Below are 19,852 nucleotides of genomic sequence, written 5' to 3'. Positions count from 1 at the left end.
TGCTTCTTAGAAGGCTTATGTCCTTAATGCACCGCTCAGTGTGCTAAACCTCGAACATTGTCTGTGGATGTTGCGAACATCTGACATACACGTTTTGATAACTACATGATAGTTCAGTTAAACGGTTTAGAGTTGAGGCACCAAAGACGTTTTTGAAACGTCACGAAACATATGAGATGTTTTGAGGGCTGAAATTGGAATTTCAGGCTCGTGCCCACGTCAAGAGGTATAAGACCTCCGACGATTTTTCTTAACCTGCAAACTAAGGAGAAAAGCTCAATTGTTGAGCTTGTGCTCGGATTGTCTGAGTACAACAATCATTTGAATCAAGTGGGAGTTGATCTTCCAGATAAGATAGTGATGTTTCTCCGAAGTCATTACCACCAAGCTGCTAGAGCTTCGTGATGAACTATAATATATCGGGGACATGTATGATGATCCTTGAGATGTTCGTGATGTTTGACACCACAAAAGTAGAAATCAAGAAGGAGCATCAATTGTTGATGGTTGGTGAAACCACTAGTTTCAAGAAGGGCAAGGGCACGAAGGGATATTTCATAAAACGGCAATTCAGCTGCTGCTCTAGTGAAGAAACCCAAGGTTGAACCCAAACCCGAGACTAAGTGCTTCTGTAATAAGGGGAACAACCACTGGAGCAGAATTACCCTAGATACTTGGTAGATTAGAAGGCTGGCAAGGTCGATAGAAGTATATTGGATATACATTGTGTTGATGTGTACTTTACTAGTACTCCTAGTAGCACCAGGGTATTAGATACCGGTTCGGTTGCTAAGTGTTAGTAACTCGAAATAAAAGCTACGGAATAAACAGAGACTAACTAAAGGTGAGCTGACGATATGTGTTGGAAGTGTTCTCAATGTTGATATGATCAAGCATCGCACGCTCCCTCTACCATCGAGATTGGTGTTTGCGTTGAGCATAGACATGATTGGATTATGTCTATCGCAATACGGTTATTCATTTAAGGAGAATAATGGTTACTCTGTTTATTTGAATAATACCTTCAATGGTCTTACACCTAAAATGAATGGTTTATTGAATCTCGATCGTAGTGATACACATGTTCATGCCAAAAGATAGTAATGATAGTACCACCTACTTGTGGCACTTCCACGTAAGTCATATCGGTATAAAACGCATGAAGAAGCTCCATGTTGATGGATCTTTGGGCTCACTCGTTTTGAAAAGTTTGGGACATGCGAACCATGTCTATTGGTATATATGCATGAAGAAACTCCATGCAAATGGACCGTTTTGTACTCGCTTGATTTTGAATCACTTGAGACATGCAAATCATACCACATGGGCAAGATGACTGAAAGCCTCGTTTTCAGTAAAATGGAACAAGAAAGCAACTTGTTGGAAGTAATACATTTTTGATGTGTGCAGTCCAATGAGTGCTGAGGCATGTAGTGGATATCGTTATGTTCTTACTTCACAGATGATTTGAGTAGATGTTGAGTATATTTACTTGATGAATCACGAGTCTGAATTATTGAAAGGTTCAAGTAATTTCAGGGTGAAGTTGAAAGATCGTCGTGACAAGAGGATAAAATATCTATGATATGATCATAGAGATGAATATCTGAATTACGAGTTTGGCATAGAATTAAGACATTGTGGAAATTGTTTCACAACTGATACAGCCTGGAACACCATAGTGTGATGGTGTGTCCGAACATCATAACTGCACCCTATTGGATATGATGCATACCATGATGTCTCTTATCAAATTACCACAATAGTTTATGGGTTAGGCATTAGAGACAACCACATTCACTTTAAAAGGGGCACCACGTAATTCCGATGAGATGACACCGTATGAACTATGGTTTAAAGAAACCCAAGCTGTCATTACTTAAAAGTTTGGGGCTGCGACGCTTATGTGAAAAAGTTTCAGGCTGATAAGCTCAAACCCAAAGCGGATAAATGCATCTTCATAGGACACCCAAAACAGTTGGGTATACCTCCTGTCTCAGATTCGAAAGCAATAAGGGATTGTTTCTAGAATCGGGTCCTTTCTCGAGGAAAAGTTTCTCTCGAAAGAATTGAGTGGAAGGATGGTGGAGACTTGATGAGGTTATTGAACCGTCACTTCAACTAGTGTATAGTAGGGCACAAAGAGTTGTTCCTGTGGAACCTACACCAATTGAAGTGGAAGCTTATGATATTGATCATGAGACTTCAGATCAAGTCACTACCAAACCTCGTAGGATGACAAGGATGCGTACTACTTCAGAGTGGTACGTAATCCTGTCTTGGAAGTCATGTTGCTAGACAACAATGAACCTACGAGCTATGGAGAAGCGATGGTGGGCCCGGATTCCGATAAATGGCTCAAGGCCATATAATCCGAGAGAGGATCCATATATGAAAACAAAGTGTAGACTTTGGAAGAACTACTTGATGGTCGTAAGGCTGTTAGGTACATATGGATTTTAAAAGGAAGACGGACAATGATGGTAAGTATCACCATTAAGAAAGCTCGACTTGTCGTTAAGATGTTTTTCGGCCGTATTCAAGGAGTTGACTACGGTGAGACTTTCTCACTCGTAGCGATGCTAAGAGTCTGTTGGAATTATATTAGCGATTACTGCATTATTTATCAAATCTTGCAGATAGGATGTCAAAACATTGTTTCCTCGACGATTTTCTTGAGGAAAGGTTGTATGTGATACAACCGGAAGGTTTTTTCAATCCTGAAAGATGCTAATAAGTATGCAAAGCTCCAGCAATCCTTCTGAGGACTAGAGTAAGCATCTCGGAGTTGGAATGTATGCTTTGATGAGATGATCAAAGATTTGGGTGCATACAAAGTTTATGAGAAACTTGTATTTCCAAAGAAGTGAGTGGGAGCACTATAGAATTTCTGATTAGTATATGTTGTTGACATATTGTTGATCAGAAATGACATAGAATTTCTGGAAAGCATATAGGGTTATTTGGAAATTGTTTTTCAATGGAAAGCCTGGATTAAGCTACTTGAGCATTGAGCATCAAGATCTATAAGGATAGATCAAAACGCTTAATGGTACTTCCAAATGAGCACATACCTTGACATGATCTTGAAGTTGTTCAAGATGGATCAGTCAAAGAAGGAGTTCTTGCCTGAGTTGTAAGGTATGAAGTTAAGACTTAAAGCTCGACCACGACAGAATAGAGAGAAAGGACGAAGGTCGTCCCCTATGCTTAAGACATAGGCTCTACAGTATGCTATGCTGTGTGCCGCACCTGAAGTGTGCCTTGCCATGAGTCAGTCAAGGGGTACAAGAGTGATCCAAGAACGGATCACAGGACAGTGGTCAAAGTTATCCTTAGTAACTAGTGGACTAAGGAATTTTCTCGATTATGGAGGTGGTAAAAGAGTTCGTCGTAAAGGGTTACGCTGATGCAAACTTTGACACTAATCCAGATTATTCTGAGTAGTAAACTGGATTCGTATAGTAGAACAGTTATTTGGAATAGCTCCAAATAGAACATGGTAGCTGCATCTAGGAGATGACATAGAGATTTGTGAAGCACACACGGATCTGAAAGGTTCAGACCCGTTGACTAAAACCTCTCTCACAAGCAACATGATCAAACCCAGAACTCATTGAGTGTTAATCACATAGTGATGTGAACTAGATTATTGACTCTAGTAAACTCTTTGGGTGTTAGTCACATGGGGATGTGACCTTGAGTGTTAATCACATGGCGATGTGAACTAGATTATTGACTCTAGTGCAAGTGGGAGACTGTTGGAAATATGCCCTAGAGGCAATAATAAATTGATTATTATTATATTTCCTTATTCATGATAATCGTTTATTATCCATGCTATAATTGTATTGATAGGAAACTCATATACATGTGTGGATACATAGACAACACCATGTCCCTAGTGAGCCTCTAGTTGACTAGCTCGTTGATCAATAGATGGTTATGGTTTCCTAACCATGGACATTGGATGTCGTTGATAACGGGATCACATCATTAGGAGAATGATGTGATGGACAAGACCCAATCCTAAGCCTAGCACAAAGATCGTGTAGTTCGTATGCTAAAGCTTTTCTAATGTCAAGTACCATTTCCTTAGACCATGAGATTGTGCAACTCCCGGATATCGTAGGAGTGCTTTGGGTGTATCAAACGTCACAACGTAACTGGGTGACTATAAAGGTGCACTACAGGTATCTCCGAAAGTGTCTGTTGGGTTGGCACGAATCGAGACTGGGATTTGTCACTCCGTGTAAGCGGAGAGGTATCTCTGGGCCCACTCGGTAGGACATCATCATAATGTGCACAATCTGATCAAGGAGTTGATCACGGGATGATGTGTTACGGAACGAGTAAAGAGACTTGCCGGTAACGAGATTGAACAAGGTATCAGGATACCGACGATCGAATCTCGGGCAAGTATCGTACCGCTAGACAAAGGGAATTGAATACGGGATTGATTAAGTCCTTGACATCGTGGTTCATCCGATGAGATCATCATGGAACATGTGGGAGCCAACATGGGTATCCAGATCCCGCTGTTGGTTATTGACCGGAGAACGTCTCGGTCATGTCTGCATGTCTCCCGAACCCGTAGGGTCTACACACTTAAGGTTCGATGACGCTAGGGTTGTAAAGGAAGTTTGTATGTGGTTACCGAATGTTGTTCGGAGTCCCGGATGAGATCCCGGACGTCACGGGGAGTTCCGGAATGGTCCGGAGGTAAAGATTTATATATGGGAAGTCCTATTTCGGCCATCGGGACAAGTTTCGGGGTCATCGGTATTGTACCGGGACCACCGGAAGGGTCCCGGGGGCCCACCGGGTGGGGCCACCTATCCCGGAGGGTCCCATGGGCTGAAGTGAGAAGGGATCCAGCCCAAAGTGGGCTTGGGCGCCACTTCCCCTAGGGCCCATGCGCCTAGGGTGAAAGGGGAACCCTAAGGAAGAGTCCCAAGGAGGGAAGGCACCTCCTAGGTGCCTTGGGGGGGAGGGAAACCTCCCCTGGCCGCCGCCCCCTAGGAGATTGGATCTCCTAGGGCTGGCGCACCCCCCCTTGGGCTCCCTATATATAGTGGGGGTAGGAGGGCCTCTGGAGACACCCCTTATGCCTTTGGTGCAGCCCCTCCCTCTCTCCCAAGTTCTTCTCCTCTCCCGTGGTGCTTGGCGAAGTCCTGCAGGATTGCCACGCTCCTCCACCACCACCACGCCGTTGTGCTGCTGCTGGATGGAGTCTTCCTCAACCTCTCCCTCTCTCCTTGCTGGATCAAGGCATGGGAGACGTCACCGGGCTGTACGTGTGTTGAACGCGGAGGTGCCGTGCGTTCGGCACTTGATCATCGGTGATTTGGATCACGACGAGTACGACTCCATCAACCCCGTTTACTTGAACGCTTCCGCTTAGCGATCTACAAGGGTATGTAGATGCACTCTCCTTCCCCTCGTTGCTGGTTTCTCCATAGATAGATCTTGGTGACACGTAGGAAAATTTTGAATTTCTGCTACGTTCCCCAACAATGCTTGACGTAGGTTGTTCTAGGATCACTTCTTGATCATACTTTTATCGACCATGCTTTGCCTTCTCTTCTCGCTCTCATTTGCGTATGTTAGCCACCATATATGCTAGTCGCTTGCTGCAGCTCCAACTCATACCTTTTACCTTACCCATAAGCTTAAATAGTCTTGATCGCGAGGGTGTGAGATTGCTGAGTCCCCGTGACTCACAGATACTTCCAAAACCAGCTTGCAGGTGCCATTGAACCGTGCAGATGACGCAACCAAGCTCAAGGAAGATCTTGTCCTTTGTGTTGTTTTGTTCCAGTTGATCAGTAGTGGAGCCCAGTTGGGGTCGATCGGGGATCTGTGTAGCATTTGGGGTAGTCTTCTTTCAGTTTGGTTCCGTAGCCGGACCTTGATTGTATCTGGTTGATGTAATGCTTTATTCATGTAATTGTGTGAAGTGGCGATTGTAAGCCAACTATGTATATTTTTCCCTTATTGTATTACATGGGTTGTTTGCGAAGATTACCTCACTTGCGACATTGCTTTCAATGCGGTTATGCCTCTAAGTCGTGCTTCGACACGTGGGAGATATAGCCGCATCGAGGGCGTCACAAGTTGGTAATCAGAGCCTTCCCCGACCTTAGGAGCCCCCTACTTGATCGAATCGCTGGCGATATTGAGTCTAGAAATGTTTTGAGTCATTTAGGATTATATATATATCCGAGAGTTTTGGAATTATTTTTACTCCTCAGTCCCTTCGTCGCTCTGGTGAGGCATCCTGACATAGAGTTTTGACTCTTCTCTTCTCAAATTTCACTAAAAAAATTTTTAGGATCACGCGGGTATCTTGGAATCGTTCCGATGGTTTTGTGACGAGAACATTGTTCTTGGTGCCTCCTGACATTTAGGGGTTGTGGCAGTGTCCCGGGGAGTTGAGCTCCGAGGTGTTGTCGTCACAATTTTATCGTTGTAGTTCTGGAATACCTGAGATAGTTTCGCCGACATAAAAAATCTCTTTTATGCAGTTGTTGGTGATATAACCTCGACGCCACCCAGTATTGGGGCGGGAGTTCGAGAGTATTGCCATAACTCGTATAATGGATGCTTTTCGAAGGTTGAGGTAAACGATTTCCGAAGGTTTCTTGGTTATGTGTTGAAGGATGGATACAACTGGATGTAGGATTTGCTAGTTTTGGGTGAGATATTATGCTTCCCCTGTATCCCCAACACCTGATTGCATAACCGAAAAATTTCGGGAGTTTATAAGTGGGAATTTAAGTAGCTCTTAGGATATCTTTCTGACAAATGTATGATATGAAATTGGGGTTCGACGTCTAATGGTCCGCCTATCCACGGTTGGTTTTACAGTGGTCTCGTTGTGTATTAAAGAGTCCTTGGCTATGCCGACTCGGGGACGCTTCGTATGTCATGTGCACTGCCTTGTACATGATGGTGCTGTATGATCGAGCCCGTGTAGGCCCCACCACGAAAACTTCGGATAAAATCTCTATCATATGTTTGTTCTAGCTTATTCTGCAAGCCAATCCTTTGTTTGGTTTTGAGTTGTGGTATTCGAGTTGCTTCAATGTCAAGTGTTGATTCCATACATTCTCTAAACGGTGTTCTCATATTTCTATGGGAATACTAATCCTTCTTGATCATCGAGATTGTCATCTCAATTTCTTCTCTACCAGCGTGTTTCTCGTAAAGTGGATCCGATCATTTCAACATCCGCAAGATCAACTCAAGTTTTTCTAAATGTTGTTTGTTTCATCCGTCTCCAAGTTGCCTTTGTTTTTCCTGCCCACCCACCCTTTTTCTTCAAGAACTCAGATTTCTTGATCAAGTGTCCATCTTATTCATCTGAAGTCTCTTCTTTCTTTTCTTTCAATGTTCTTACCCGGTGTTTCCCATGAAGATTTTAACGGAGCTTCAAGTTCATCATTCTTTGTTCCTTTTTCTCCTCCGGTGGATTCAATTCAAGCTTTTGGTGCTTCTTTACCCTTTTCCTCATTTCTATGCCTTTTCGTGCCGGTGGACCTCTTAATCGTCCATTTCTCGCTATTCAATGATTCCGGAGTGCTAAAGATATCTTAGAAAGATCTTCTTGTCTTTCAAGATCAGTTCAACCTATTTCGAGGTTGTTATCTCATTCTAGCCATTTAAATCTTATCCGGTGCATTCTCTCTTTTAAATCGTTCTACAGTGTTTCTTTTGAGTGGGCCCTAACCCACAGGTCTTTTCCAGGATCTTACCTGACTCTTCTAATTCTACCGGAGCTATTCTAAAAAATTTCTTTTCGAAGTTTGACGTAAGAATGATTTATCATCAGTCAAATGCCTTCTCCTAGATCTTTCACAATTCTTTTCATCGTTGGTTCAACCTTTCCAATTTTAATTCCAGAGTACCTCAATAATTCATGGTGGTGTTTCTCGTCGTCATTCTCAGGTTTTGAAGAACAAAGAAGACTTTTCCTCCATATCTATCCGTTCTCTCAGAGATTCGTGATTCTAGCTTGTTGCCATCCTCTCATAATTATTTTCGATTGTGAGAATTCTTTTCACCTATCCGGAGCAATTCAAGAGTCTTCACAGTTTGTTATCCGGAGTCCATCAATTCAGGTTTATTCATTCTCAGCTGTCAGTTATCATTCTCCTATCTTACCGGTGCATCATTCAAGTGATCTCTAATCAGTTTGTGATCCCTTCGTTCTCTTGTATCTAAATTCTCTCAAGTATCTTCGTCCATTTCATAATTATTCCCGGTGTTCCTTTATTTTTCCTTCGGTCATTTTAATTCTTATGGTGGTTCGTGCAAGAGTTCTCGTCATTCGTTATCATTTCAATTCATTCGTTCTTTCCAATCCTACCGGTGGATCATTGAAGACCTTCTCAAGTTTGAGCTATATCTCTATTGATCCTTTTTCAAAGAGAATAAGTTGTATGCAATCCGTTTGCTCGTCATCAATTTAATTGGTGAAGGAGGAGCTTAACATAATTCTTATTCTTGATTCATCCAAGTGATTTAATTCCTTATTCCGGAGGTTCATCATATCACATTCTCGGTTCGAGAGGCTTTATCTTTTCTTTCCAAGAGTTCCAAGCTCTTGCAATTATATCATCACGGATATCCATCTAAATCATCACAAGGTTTCACCTTGCGTTTTCAACTTCTCTTTCCTTTCGTGTGTTCATCCTTCTGTTACCGGAGTTCTTCATGAAGGCGCTACATGTTGTTTCATCAAGAAATTATTCCTTCTCGAAGTGTTCATCGAGATTCTTTTCAAAGGAGCTCAAGCATTCTTCATCTCGCATTCCGGAGTGCAAATTCTTTCTTTCGTATCATTGGAGGTGGTATTATGTCATTCTTGATGATTTGAGTTTATGTTTCCTAACTCACATGTTGTTAAGAGTGAAATAATTAAATCCATCAATCTCATCATTGGAGTTATCTTGGGTTATATTTCACCTAAAGCCTTCCCTAAGGATTGTTGCTATTATGGTGCTCTTCAATAATCCAACTTCTTATTTTATCCTCTCGGTGAATTAGTCTCTCGTCTCCTTGATATCAAGCCAATCTATTGTTTTGTTAGTGGCAGAATTTCACCTCATAATTTTGGGATGTCTTCCATAAGCCCACATCAAGCTTATTCTTTTCGTTGTTGGTGTTCCAACAACTCCGTTCGACCCTTCTCCTAAAGATGCCTTTTCAAGCTCTTTTGTGGCAGAAGTTGGCATTTTCTTCTCCATTCTCCTATTTCAATTATCAATCTTATATTCTTTTGTTCTGGAGGCATTGTGATGTTGCTCTTTTCAATCATCATCTCGAAGTGTGAAGATCATGTTCTTGTCGTGCTTATCCATTTAACCGGAGTGTTGTGCCCTCTGCTCAAGTTCCCTCATCTTATCAAGTTCTTATTCAATCCCTTTCCTTCTCAACCGGAGTTCTTCCCGAGATTCTTCTTCTTTGATCTTTGTTTATCTCATTTCAAACAGAGTGGTGTCGATTCCTTCTTGTCCTTTGCGCTCGTCATTCTTAGCTTTGCAATCTCAAGTTTTCTGTAATGTTACTTGCTCCTCTTTTCCAAAGGAGTGTTTTCAGCTTCGTTCATTCTCGTTGCATTCTTTCTTTCAATTTGTTCAACCTCTCAAGGCTCGTGGTTTCACTCGTTTTGTCAAAGAAGCAGCTTAGTTTTACCTCTTCTCTTTCCCTTCGGTTTCCCTCCGGTGCCATTCTAGATCTCGGGACGAGATCCTCTCGTAGTGGTGGAGTGTTGTAACGCCCCGAGACCGATGTGCCAGGTGTCCTCCAGTTATTCGCTGTTGTTGTCTTGTCGTGCTTGCTGGCCTATGCATTTGTCCCATGCATCATCACCTTCTCCTTTTTCCTTCTACTTCCTTTCTTTTTTTGCAAGTGCTGCATTTTTCCATTCTCCATTAATGTACATCTTTTCCCTACAAATATTAGGCCATTCCCGCAACCTCCCTGTCAAATTTCATCTTATTTGGACTTGGTTTGGTTGGGGTCAAAAGTGCCTCAAGTTTGAATCTAATTCAAACTTGGAATATTTTTCTTCCTCTAAAAATGTCCAAACCATTTTTAAAATTATGTGATTTAATCTAGGGGCATGGGGATATTTTCATATCTCTCACACCCCTCTCCAATCCCCCTGTGCTTTTTGCTCCTTATTTATGTTTGAGGAAGGAGAGCAGCAGTAGCAGCAGCCCAGCAGCGCAGCAGTAGTGCGGCCCAGCCGAGCCACAACCCAGCCCGCCAACCACGTCGCCCTCTGGTAATTCCACCTCCACGCAGCACATTTTCACCCTGGGCCCGCCTGTCAACCTCTCTCCCCTCACTTTTTCTTCCTCCTCCCGCCTCCTTTCCTCCTCATAGTAAAAGGAGAGGCAGCACGTACTAGGCCACCGTGGCCACCACGGCGCTCGTGCCCCCTCCTATAAATCCCCAGCGCGTCCCCTAGGGTTTCCTCGCCTCCCTCCTTTTCCTCCTTCGCGCCGCCAGCAGGTAAGGCCCCTCCTCTGCGCCCGCACGCCGTCGCCCGTCGCCATGGCCGAGGCGAGCCGAAGCTCATCTCCGGAGTAGCTTACCCCGCCGGTGCCCCTCCTTCCTCTCGGGCCTTCGAGACGCCGCCGCGACCCATTCCGTTGCGATCCAAGGCCGGGGCCACCAAGTTCCTCGACGTCATCTTCCTCTACTTCACGGTGACGAGCGCCTCCATCGATCAGCGCATCCTCCCGCCGCCTCCAACCTCCGTCAACCTCGTACGACTCCAGCAGCACCCCCGCGGTGAAGCTCCTATCCTCTCCATCTCCCTCTCTGGTCTCGGTTGTCCGCATAGCCATCGTTTCGCGCGTCCCCGGTTTCGGCCGCCATGGCCGTGACCTTGAGCTCGAGCTCGTGCACGTCGCTACACAGCACATCTGTCCGCCCTCACACTGCCGCTGCTGCACCCCATGTATAGCGCACCCGACCCGCGCCTCACACGCCTTGCGCCCTTGTGTCGTTGTCTCCTGCCTGGCCGCACTTCGCCGCCATGGCCTCAAGCTTCTGCCCGCGCATACCCACACATGCATGCATGCCTGCGCGCGCCCCACCGAAGCCTCTCTAGCAGGATTCCGCACCCCAGCTGCATCTCTGCATCTACCAAGCTCGCTGCCTTGCTCGTCACCATCGACGCCGGCGAGCAGCGCGTGTTCTTGGAAATCAAGGCCTGGTCCTCGATTTCGTTCATATAGTGTAGCGCCTCGGTTTTAGACAAACGCACATCCTTAGTGCAGTGGCTAGCGCCTCTTGCCTCCATCATGGAGGTCAAGGGATCAAATCCCCGCGGTTGCACCTTTTTTCCCCTTGCTTCTCTGTTTTAATCGAGCACACACACACTCTTTCGTTTCAGGCCATATCCATCTTGGGCCTCGCACGGTGAGCTGCTTCTAGCCTTTGTATGTTTTTTTCTCTGTTCTTTGTGATTTAACATTATTCCTTTTCCCCTTGCTTCTCTGTTTTAATCGAGCACACACACACTCTTTCGTTTCAGGCCATATCCATCTTGGGCCTCGCACGGTGAGCTGCTTCTAGCCTTTGTATGTTTTTTTCTCTATTCTTTGTGATTTAACATTATTCCTGTGAATTGCATAATTACAGAAAAATGCCATTTTCTTGCATTGCTCATATTTAAATAACCATGCATCGGGATTAATTATACTTTATATGTAATATGCTTAGAATTTCATCTAGTTTCATAATATGCCACTTTCAACCATGTTTGAATGTTAAACTTGTTGTTTGTGTAATTTTGCATAAATGTCATGTTAAAATGCTTTATTTCATAACTATTTAACCGTAGCTCCAAATCTAACAAACTTTATATGTAAATGGGGTAGAAAAATGCCTAGTTTAACATGGTGGCATCACTCTGCATGTTTAACAACTATAAAATTTGGTTTAGGGCAGAACAGTACCAGACCTAATATATGCATATGAGGATTTTCCAGAATTGTTGTTCATTGTCTCCGGCCTCATTTAAACTTGACTAGATAGGTAGTTTTATTTTGCTTCACCCTCTTGCCATGTTTAACAACATTTAATATTTTTTGGTACATAAACAAGATCGAACTAAATAAGTCACGTGGTGTTTCGTCAATATGCAACGGAGGTTGCATATTGAGCTCCACTTAATTTGTAGGGTTGCTTGTGCACTTTGCCATGCCATGCTTCATTAAACCGGACATGCATCATACTTGATTGTGCATCATACCATGATTATGTGATGGTTGTTTACCATGTTGTTTGCTTCTTTCCGGTGTTGCTTCTTCGGATTAGTTCCGTTAACGTCGTGTTGTGAGGATTCGTTTGACTACGTCCATTTGTCTTCTTCATGGACTCGCTCTTCTTCCTTGCGGGATTTCAGGCAAGATGACCATACCCTCGAAATCACTTCTATCTTTGCTTGCTAGTTGCTCGTTCTTTTGCTATGCCTATGCTGCGATACCTACCACTTGCTTATCATGCCTCCTATATTGTTGAACCAAGCCTCTAACCCACCTTGTCCTAGCAAAGCGTTGTTTGGCTATGTAACCGCTTTGCTCAGACCCTCTTATAGCGTTGTTAGTTGCAGGTGAAGATTGAAGTTTGTTCCTTGTTGGAACATGGAGATGTTGTTTCTTGTTGGAACATGTTTACTTGTTGGGATATCACAATATCTCTTATCTAATTAATGCATCTATATACTTGGTAAAGGGTGGAAGGCTCGGCCTTATGCCTGGTGTTTTGTTCCACTCTTGCCGCCCTAGTTTCCGTCATATCGGTGTTATGTTCCCGGATTTTGCGTCCCTTACGCGGTTGGGTTATAATGGGAACCCCTTGACAGTTCGCCTTGAATAAAACTCCTCCAGCAATGCCCAACATTGGTTTTACCATTCGCCACCTAGCCTTTTCTTTCCCTTGGGTAGGCCTGCCCAAGGGTCATCTTTATTTTAACCCCCCCGGGCCAGTGCTCCTCTGAGTGTTTGTCCAAACTAGAGCCCCTTGCAGCGCCACCTCGCGGAAACTCGAGGGCTGGTTTTAGTTGTACGGACTGATCATCTGAGTGTGCCCTGAGAACGAGATATGTGCAGCTCCTATCGGGATTTGTTGGCACATTCTGCCGGTGTTGCTGGACTTGTTTTACCATTGTCGAGGATGTCTTGTAACCTGGATGCCGAGCCTGATCGGATTGTCTTGGGAGAAGGAATATCCTTCGTTGACCGTGAGAGCTTGTGATGGGCTAAGTTGGGACACCCCTGCAGGGATTTGAACTTTCAAAAGCCGTGCCCGCGGTTATGGGCAGATGAGAATTTGTTAATATCCAGTTGTAGAAAACCTGAAGTTGACCTTAATTAAAATACATCAACTGCGTGTGTAACCGTGATGGTCTTTTCTCGGCGGAGTCCGGGAAGTGAACACGATGTTGGAGTTATGCTTGACGTAGGTTGTTCTAGGATCACTTCTTGATCATACTTTTATCGACCGTACTTTGCCTTCTCTTCTCGCTCTCATTTGCGTATGTTAGCCACCATATATGCTAGTCGCTTGCTGTAGCTCCAACTCATACCTTCTACCTTACCCATAAGCTTAAATAGTCTTGATCGTGAGGGTGTGAGATTGCAGAGTCCCCGTGACTCACAGATACTTCCAAAACCAGCTTGCAGGTGCCGTTGAACCGTGCAGATGACGCAACCAAGCTCAAGGAAGATCTTGTCCTTTGTGTTGTTTCATTCCAGTTGATAAGTAGTGGATCCCAGTTGGGGTCGATTGGGGATCTGTGTAGCATTTGGGGTAGTCTTCTTTCATTTTGGTTCCGTAGCCGGACCTTGATTGTATCTGGTTGATGTAATGCTTTATTCATGTAATTCTGTGAAGTGGCGATTGTAAGCCAACTATGTATCTCTTACCCTTATGTATTACATGGGTTGTTTGCGAAGATTACCTCACTTGCGACATTGCTTTCAATGCGGTTATGCCTCTAAGTCGTGCTTCGACACGTGGGAGATATAGCCGCATCGAGGGAGTCACATCCTAGTTGGGACCTCCGGTCTTAGATGTTTAGGTTTGGCTGCGATGTCTGTTTGGTATTAGGCCCAGACTATCTGCTGCTGGGGAACGTAGTAATTTCAAAAATTTCCTACGCACATGCAAGATCATGGTGATGCATAGCAACGAGAGGGGAGAGTGTTGTCCACGTACCCTCGTAGACCGAAAGCGGAAGCGTTAGCACAACGCGGTTGATGTAGTCGTACGTCTTCACGATCTGACCGATCAAGTACCGAACGCATGGCACCTCCGAGTTCTGCACACGTTCAACTTGATGACGTCCCTCGAACTCCGATCTAGCCGAGCTTTGAGGGAGAGTTCCGTCAGCACGACGGCATGGTGACGATGATGATGTTCTACCGACGCAGGGCTTCGCCTAAGCACCGCTACGATATGACCGAGGTGGATTATGGTGGAGGGGGGCACCGCACACGGCTAAGAGATCCAAGGGATCAATTGTTGTGTCTATGGGGTGCCCCCTGGCCATGTATATAAAGGAGTGGAGGAGGGGAGGGGCCGACCCTTTCTATGGCGCGCCCCAGGGGAGTCCTACTCCCGGTTCCCCCTTTCCTAGTAGAACTAGGAGCCCTTCCAAGTAGTGGGAGTAGGAAGGAAGGAAAGGGAAGGGAAAAGGAGAAGGAAGGAAGGGGGCACCCCTCCTCCCTAGTCCAATTCGGACCAGCCCATGGGGAGGGGTGCGGCCACCCTTTGAGGCCTTTCTCTCCTTTCCCGTATGGCCCATTAAGGCCCAATACGAATTCCCGTAACTCCCCAGTACTCCCGAAAATACCCGAATCACTCGGAACCTTTCCAATGTTCGAATATAGTCTCCCAATATATCGATCTTTACGTCTCGATCATTTCGAGACTCCTCGTCATGTCCCTGATCTCATCCGGGACTCCGAACTCCTTCGATACATCAAAACACATAAACTCATAATATAACCGTCATTGAACTTTAAGCGTGCGGACCCTACGGGTTCGAGAACTATGTAGACATGACCGAGACACGTCTCCGGTCAATAACCAATAGCGGAACCTGGATGCTCATATTAGCTCCCACATATTCTACGAAGATCTTTGTCGGTCAGACCGCATAACAACATACGTTGTTCCCTTTGTCATCGGTATGTTACTTGCCCGAGATTCGATCGTCAGTATCTCAATACCTAGTTCAATCTCGTTACCGGCAAGTCTCTTTACTCGTTCCGTAATACATCATCCCGCAACTAACTCATTAGTTGCAATGCTTGCAAGGCTTATAGTGATGTGCATTACCGAGTGGGCCCAGAGATACCTCTCCGACAATCGGAGTGACAAATCCTAATCTCGAAATACGCCAACCCAACAAGTACCTTTGGAGACACCTTTAGAGCACCTGGCTCGGATAAAACCTGGCTCGGATGCCACTGTTGGGGAATGTAGTAATTTCAAAAATTTCCTATGCACACGCAAGATCATGGTGATGCATAGCAACGAGAGGGGAGAGTGTTGTCCACGTACCCTCGTAGAACGAAAGCGGAAGCGTTAGCACAACGCAGTTGATGTAGTCGTACGTCTTCACGATCCGACCGATCAAGTACCGAACGCACGGCACCTCCGAGTTCTGCACACATTCAACTCGATGACGTCCCTTGAACTCCGATCTAGCCGAGCTTTGAGGGAGAGTTCCGTCAGCACGATGGCGTGGTGACGATGATGATGTTCTACCGACACAGGGCTTCGCCTAAGCACCGCTATGATATGACCGAGGTGGATTATGGTGGAGGGGGCACCGCACACGGCTAAGAGATCCAAGGGATCAATTGTTGTGTCTATGGGGTGCCTCCTGGCCATGTATATAAAGGAGTGGAGGAGGGGAGGGGCCGGCCCTCTCTATGGCACGCCCCAGGGGAGTCCTACTCCCACCGGGAGTAGGATTCCCCCTTTCCTAGTAGAACTAGGAGCCCTTCCAAGTAGTGGGAGTAGGAGGGAAGGAAAGGGAAGGAGAAAGGAGAAGGAAGGAAGGGGGCGCCCCTCCTCCCTAGTCCAATTCGGACCAGCCCATGGGGAGGGGTGCGGCCACCCCTTGAGGCCTTTCTCTCCTTTCCCGTATGGCCCATTAAGGCCCAATACGAATTCCCGTAACTCCCCGGTACTCCCAAAAATACCCGAATCACTCGGAACCTTTCCGATGTTCGAATATAGTCGTCCAATATATCGATCTTTACGTCTTGATCATTTCGAGACTCCTCATCATGTCCCCGATCTCATCCGGGACTCCGAACTCCTTCGGTACATCAAAACACATAAACTCATAATATAACCGTCATCGAACTTTAAGCGTGCGGACCCTACGGGTTCAAGAACTATGTAGACATGATCGAGACACGTCTCCGGTCAATAACCAATAGCGGAACCTGGATGCTCAAATTGGCTCCCACATATTCTACGAAGATCTTTATCGATCAGACCGCATAACAACATACGTTGTTCCCTTTGTCATCGGTATGTTACTTGCCCGAGATTCGATTGTCAGTATCTCAATACCTAGTTCAATCTCGTTACCGGCAAGTCTCTTTACTCGTTCCGTAATACATCATCCCGCAACTAACTCATTAGTTGCAATGCTTGCAAGGCTTATAGTGATGTGCATTACCGAGTGAGCCCAGACATACCTCTCCGACAATCGGAGTGACAAATCCTAATCTCGAAATACGCCAACCCAACAAGTACCTCTGGAGACACCTGTAGATCACCTTTATAATCACCCAGTTACGTTGTGACGTTTGGTAGCACACAAAGTGTTCCTCCGGTAAACGGGAGTTGCATAATCTCATAGTCATAGGAACATGTATAAGTTATGAAGAAAGCAATAACAACAAACTAAACGATCAAGTGCTAAGCTAACGGAATGGGTCAAGTCAATCACATCATTCTCCTAATGATGTGATCCCGTTAATCAAATGACAACTCATGTCTATGGTTAGGAAACATAACCATCTTTGATCAACGAGCTAGTCAAGTAGAGGCATACTAGTGACACTCTGTTTTTCTATGTATTCACACATGTATTATGTTTCCGGTTAATACAATTCTAGCATGAATAATAAACATTTATCATGATATAAGGAAATAAATAATAACTTTATTATTGCCTCTAGGGCATATTTCCTTCATCTGTGCCCCTTCATCAATTAGATAGGTGTAGCGACAGTTTTTGCTTAGACGGTGGCTTTAGTCTTGATGTTATATGGCTTTATAAGGTCTTGTGAGAATAATTAATAAAGTGGCCGTATGCATCGCCCAGATGCAGAGGCTAGGGGTCATCCTCCTTTTCTAAAAAAACAGATGTTGCTGCCACCGGTCGTTAGAAGTCTACGGCTCCAACCATCAACAGCCATCTACTATTATTGTCCCAACTTGCCTTGGGCGAGAAAACCCCAATGTAGCTGAATGCAGTGCATGAAATGGAGGTAAATTAACATATATCCCTCTTAATCTCGTTCAAATCAAGGTCGAAAGCTAATTTTGTACTATAATTCTCTAGTGTGCAATATGTTACGGCAGGCCCGAGCCTAAGGGTGTGCTACCTGTGCGCTTGCACAGGGCCCCCTCGCTTCAGGGGCCTCCAAATTTATACTCAACTGGATATATACTAAGCTAAAAAATGTAACCTTTTGGGCCTCTTGGCCTGGTGTGCTGGACCTGGAGCAGCCCCGACTAGTCTACGCCTCATTCAACGATAGGATCGACCCGATGAAAAAGAAAAAAAAATCAGCGATCAATCATCATCGACACGAGCGAAGCGATGAGGTGTCCATTCGTCTATTCGTCTAGAACTGGCGGCATGTTAGGGTTCCTCCGATCCTTCCTTTCCTTCCTCACAAATCTCATGATTCTGTTCCAATTTCTAACGATGTAGGTCCTTTTCAGGATTCAAGAGGACAGGAGCAGCAGGAATGGCCGGACAATAGCCAACAGGGAGGACCTGAACTAAATCACCTGAAAGGCAAGGAAAGTTCAGGCCGATCTCCCGATCTTCGTTTTTTAAGCGTCATCGCGTCAATACCTAGTAATCTTGTGAGCCCTTTACTTTGAATTTTGATTTCTGCCAGCTGTTTGATTCTTCCAAAATCTTACATTTCGTAAAAGACGAGAAATTAAAAGAAAGAGACATTTTGATGAGAACCCATATGATGCAAATGTTGCCACACAGTCTGTAGAGGAATCATTCAGAGTCAACTATTTTTTACGTATTGTTGATCAAGCAATTCTCTCACTTACAAGCAGATTTGACCAATATCAGGGTTACCAAAAAATATTTGGTTTCTTGTTTACCTCTGAAATATTGCAGTCATTGAATAAGAATAGCTTGAAAACTTCTTGTGACAATCTTGAGGTTGCTCTTAAAAAGGATGGGAAGTCCGACATTGATGCTAATGAACTTTATGCGGAGTTGATGTTTCTTCAAAATTTTGTGCCAAAGGAAAATATTGGGCCAGTTGAAATTCTAAAGTTTTTGAAGCGGCATGATTGTTTCCCCAATGCATGTATTGCATATAGAGTTCTGTTGACTATCCCTTTGACTGTTGCTTCGGCAGAACGGAGCTATTGAAGTCCTATATGAAGGGAATGGAGGGGATCACCCTAACCCTCGAGTGGAGCAGAGAACCTTTCATCCTTGAGACGGATTGTCTTGCCGCAACGAACATGATCAAGGAGAAGGGCTTGAATCGCTCACCTGTTGCATCCCTAATTGGCGAGGTGAAGAGGCTCCAGTCACAAGACCGAGAGTACAAGTTATTTCATGTGAGTAGAAATAGTAACAATGTAAGCCATATGCTGGCCCAACTGGGACTTTCGGTACCACGTACTACAGTTTGGCTAAGAGGCGGACCTGATGAAATTGACACTTTGTGTCAACAGGATTGTAACAATCTACCTTGATTAATACAATCCAAATTGTTCACAAAAAAGCTATTGAAGTACTATATGCGCACTACCATGACACAACAAAGGCTCACTGATTTGGCCACAATAGCACCGGAGAGTAATCTATTGGACAAGATTGATTATGAGGATATTATTGAGGATTTTATTACAAAGAACACTAAAAGAATGATGTTGTTTAAGTGAAGACTGAAGACCATACAATCAATGATAGGTACAATTTTTATATTTTCTATTTCCTATCTAAGATATTATGAACTTTATATTATTATAGTTAGGTTTATGTAGTGTTTTCCTTAGTGAGATAAGGCCCATTTTAGAGTTTCGCACAGGGCCTCCAATTTTGCCAGCTCGGCCCTGTGTTACGGTCTCGGAGGCTTGCGCGGTGATGAGAATGTTGTGAAGAACAAGTGCTTCTCCCTCTTCCTTCCATAACACACACTTCAGAGAAAGAACGACGAGTTTTAAATAATCACTAAAATCTTAATCATCAGATGTCAGATTTGCTTGTTAGTTCATTGTAGACAACTTGTAATTATGTGGTAAATTATTCAGTAAACAAAATGTGGATCTAACTTATGTGCAATTAAGTCCATATGAAACATTCACTTGACTGCTTTTGATTATTTTCTCATGACTACAAAATTATTCTCATCAGTGCAACATACATTTCTTTTGTAAACTAAAAATTAATCAATATACTAAATCTACCATTCTGTGATATTGGAAATCTTCTAATATATTACTCCTTTGATACGTATATTAACCTACACACCACGGACCATACACTACCTATTGCTGCATCAGTACTCAACTATACATAAAACATGTT

This window comes from Triticum urartu, chromosome 2A (assembly GCF_056163025.1).
Source record: "Triticum urartu cultivar PI428250 chromosome 2A, HENAU_Tu73, whole genome shotgun sequence".
Classification (NCBI taxonomy): Eukaryota; Viridiplantae; Streptophyta; class Magnoliopsida; order Poales; family Poaceae; genus Triticum; species Triticum urartu.
The sequence above is the reverse complement of the archived record's forward strand: the minus strand, read 5'-3'. Positions refer to the sequence as shown.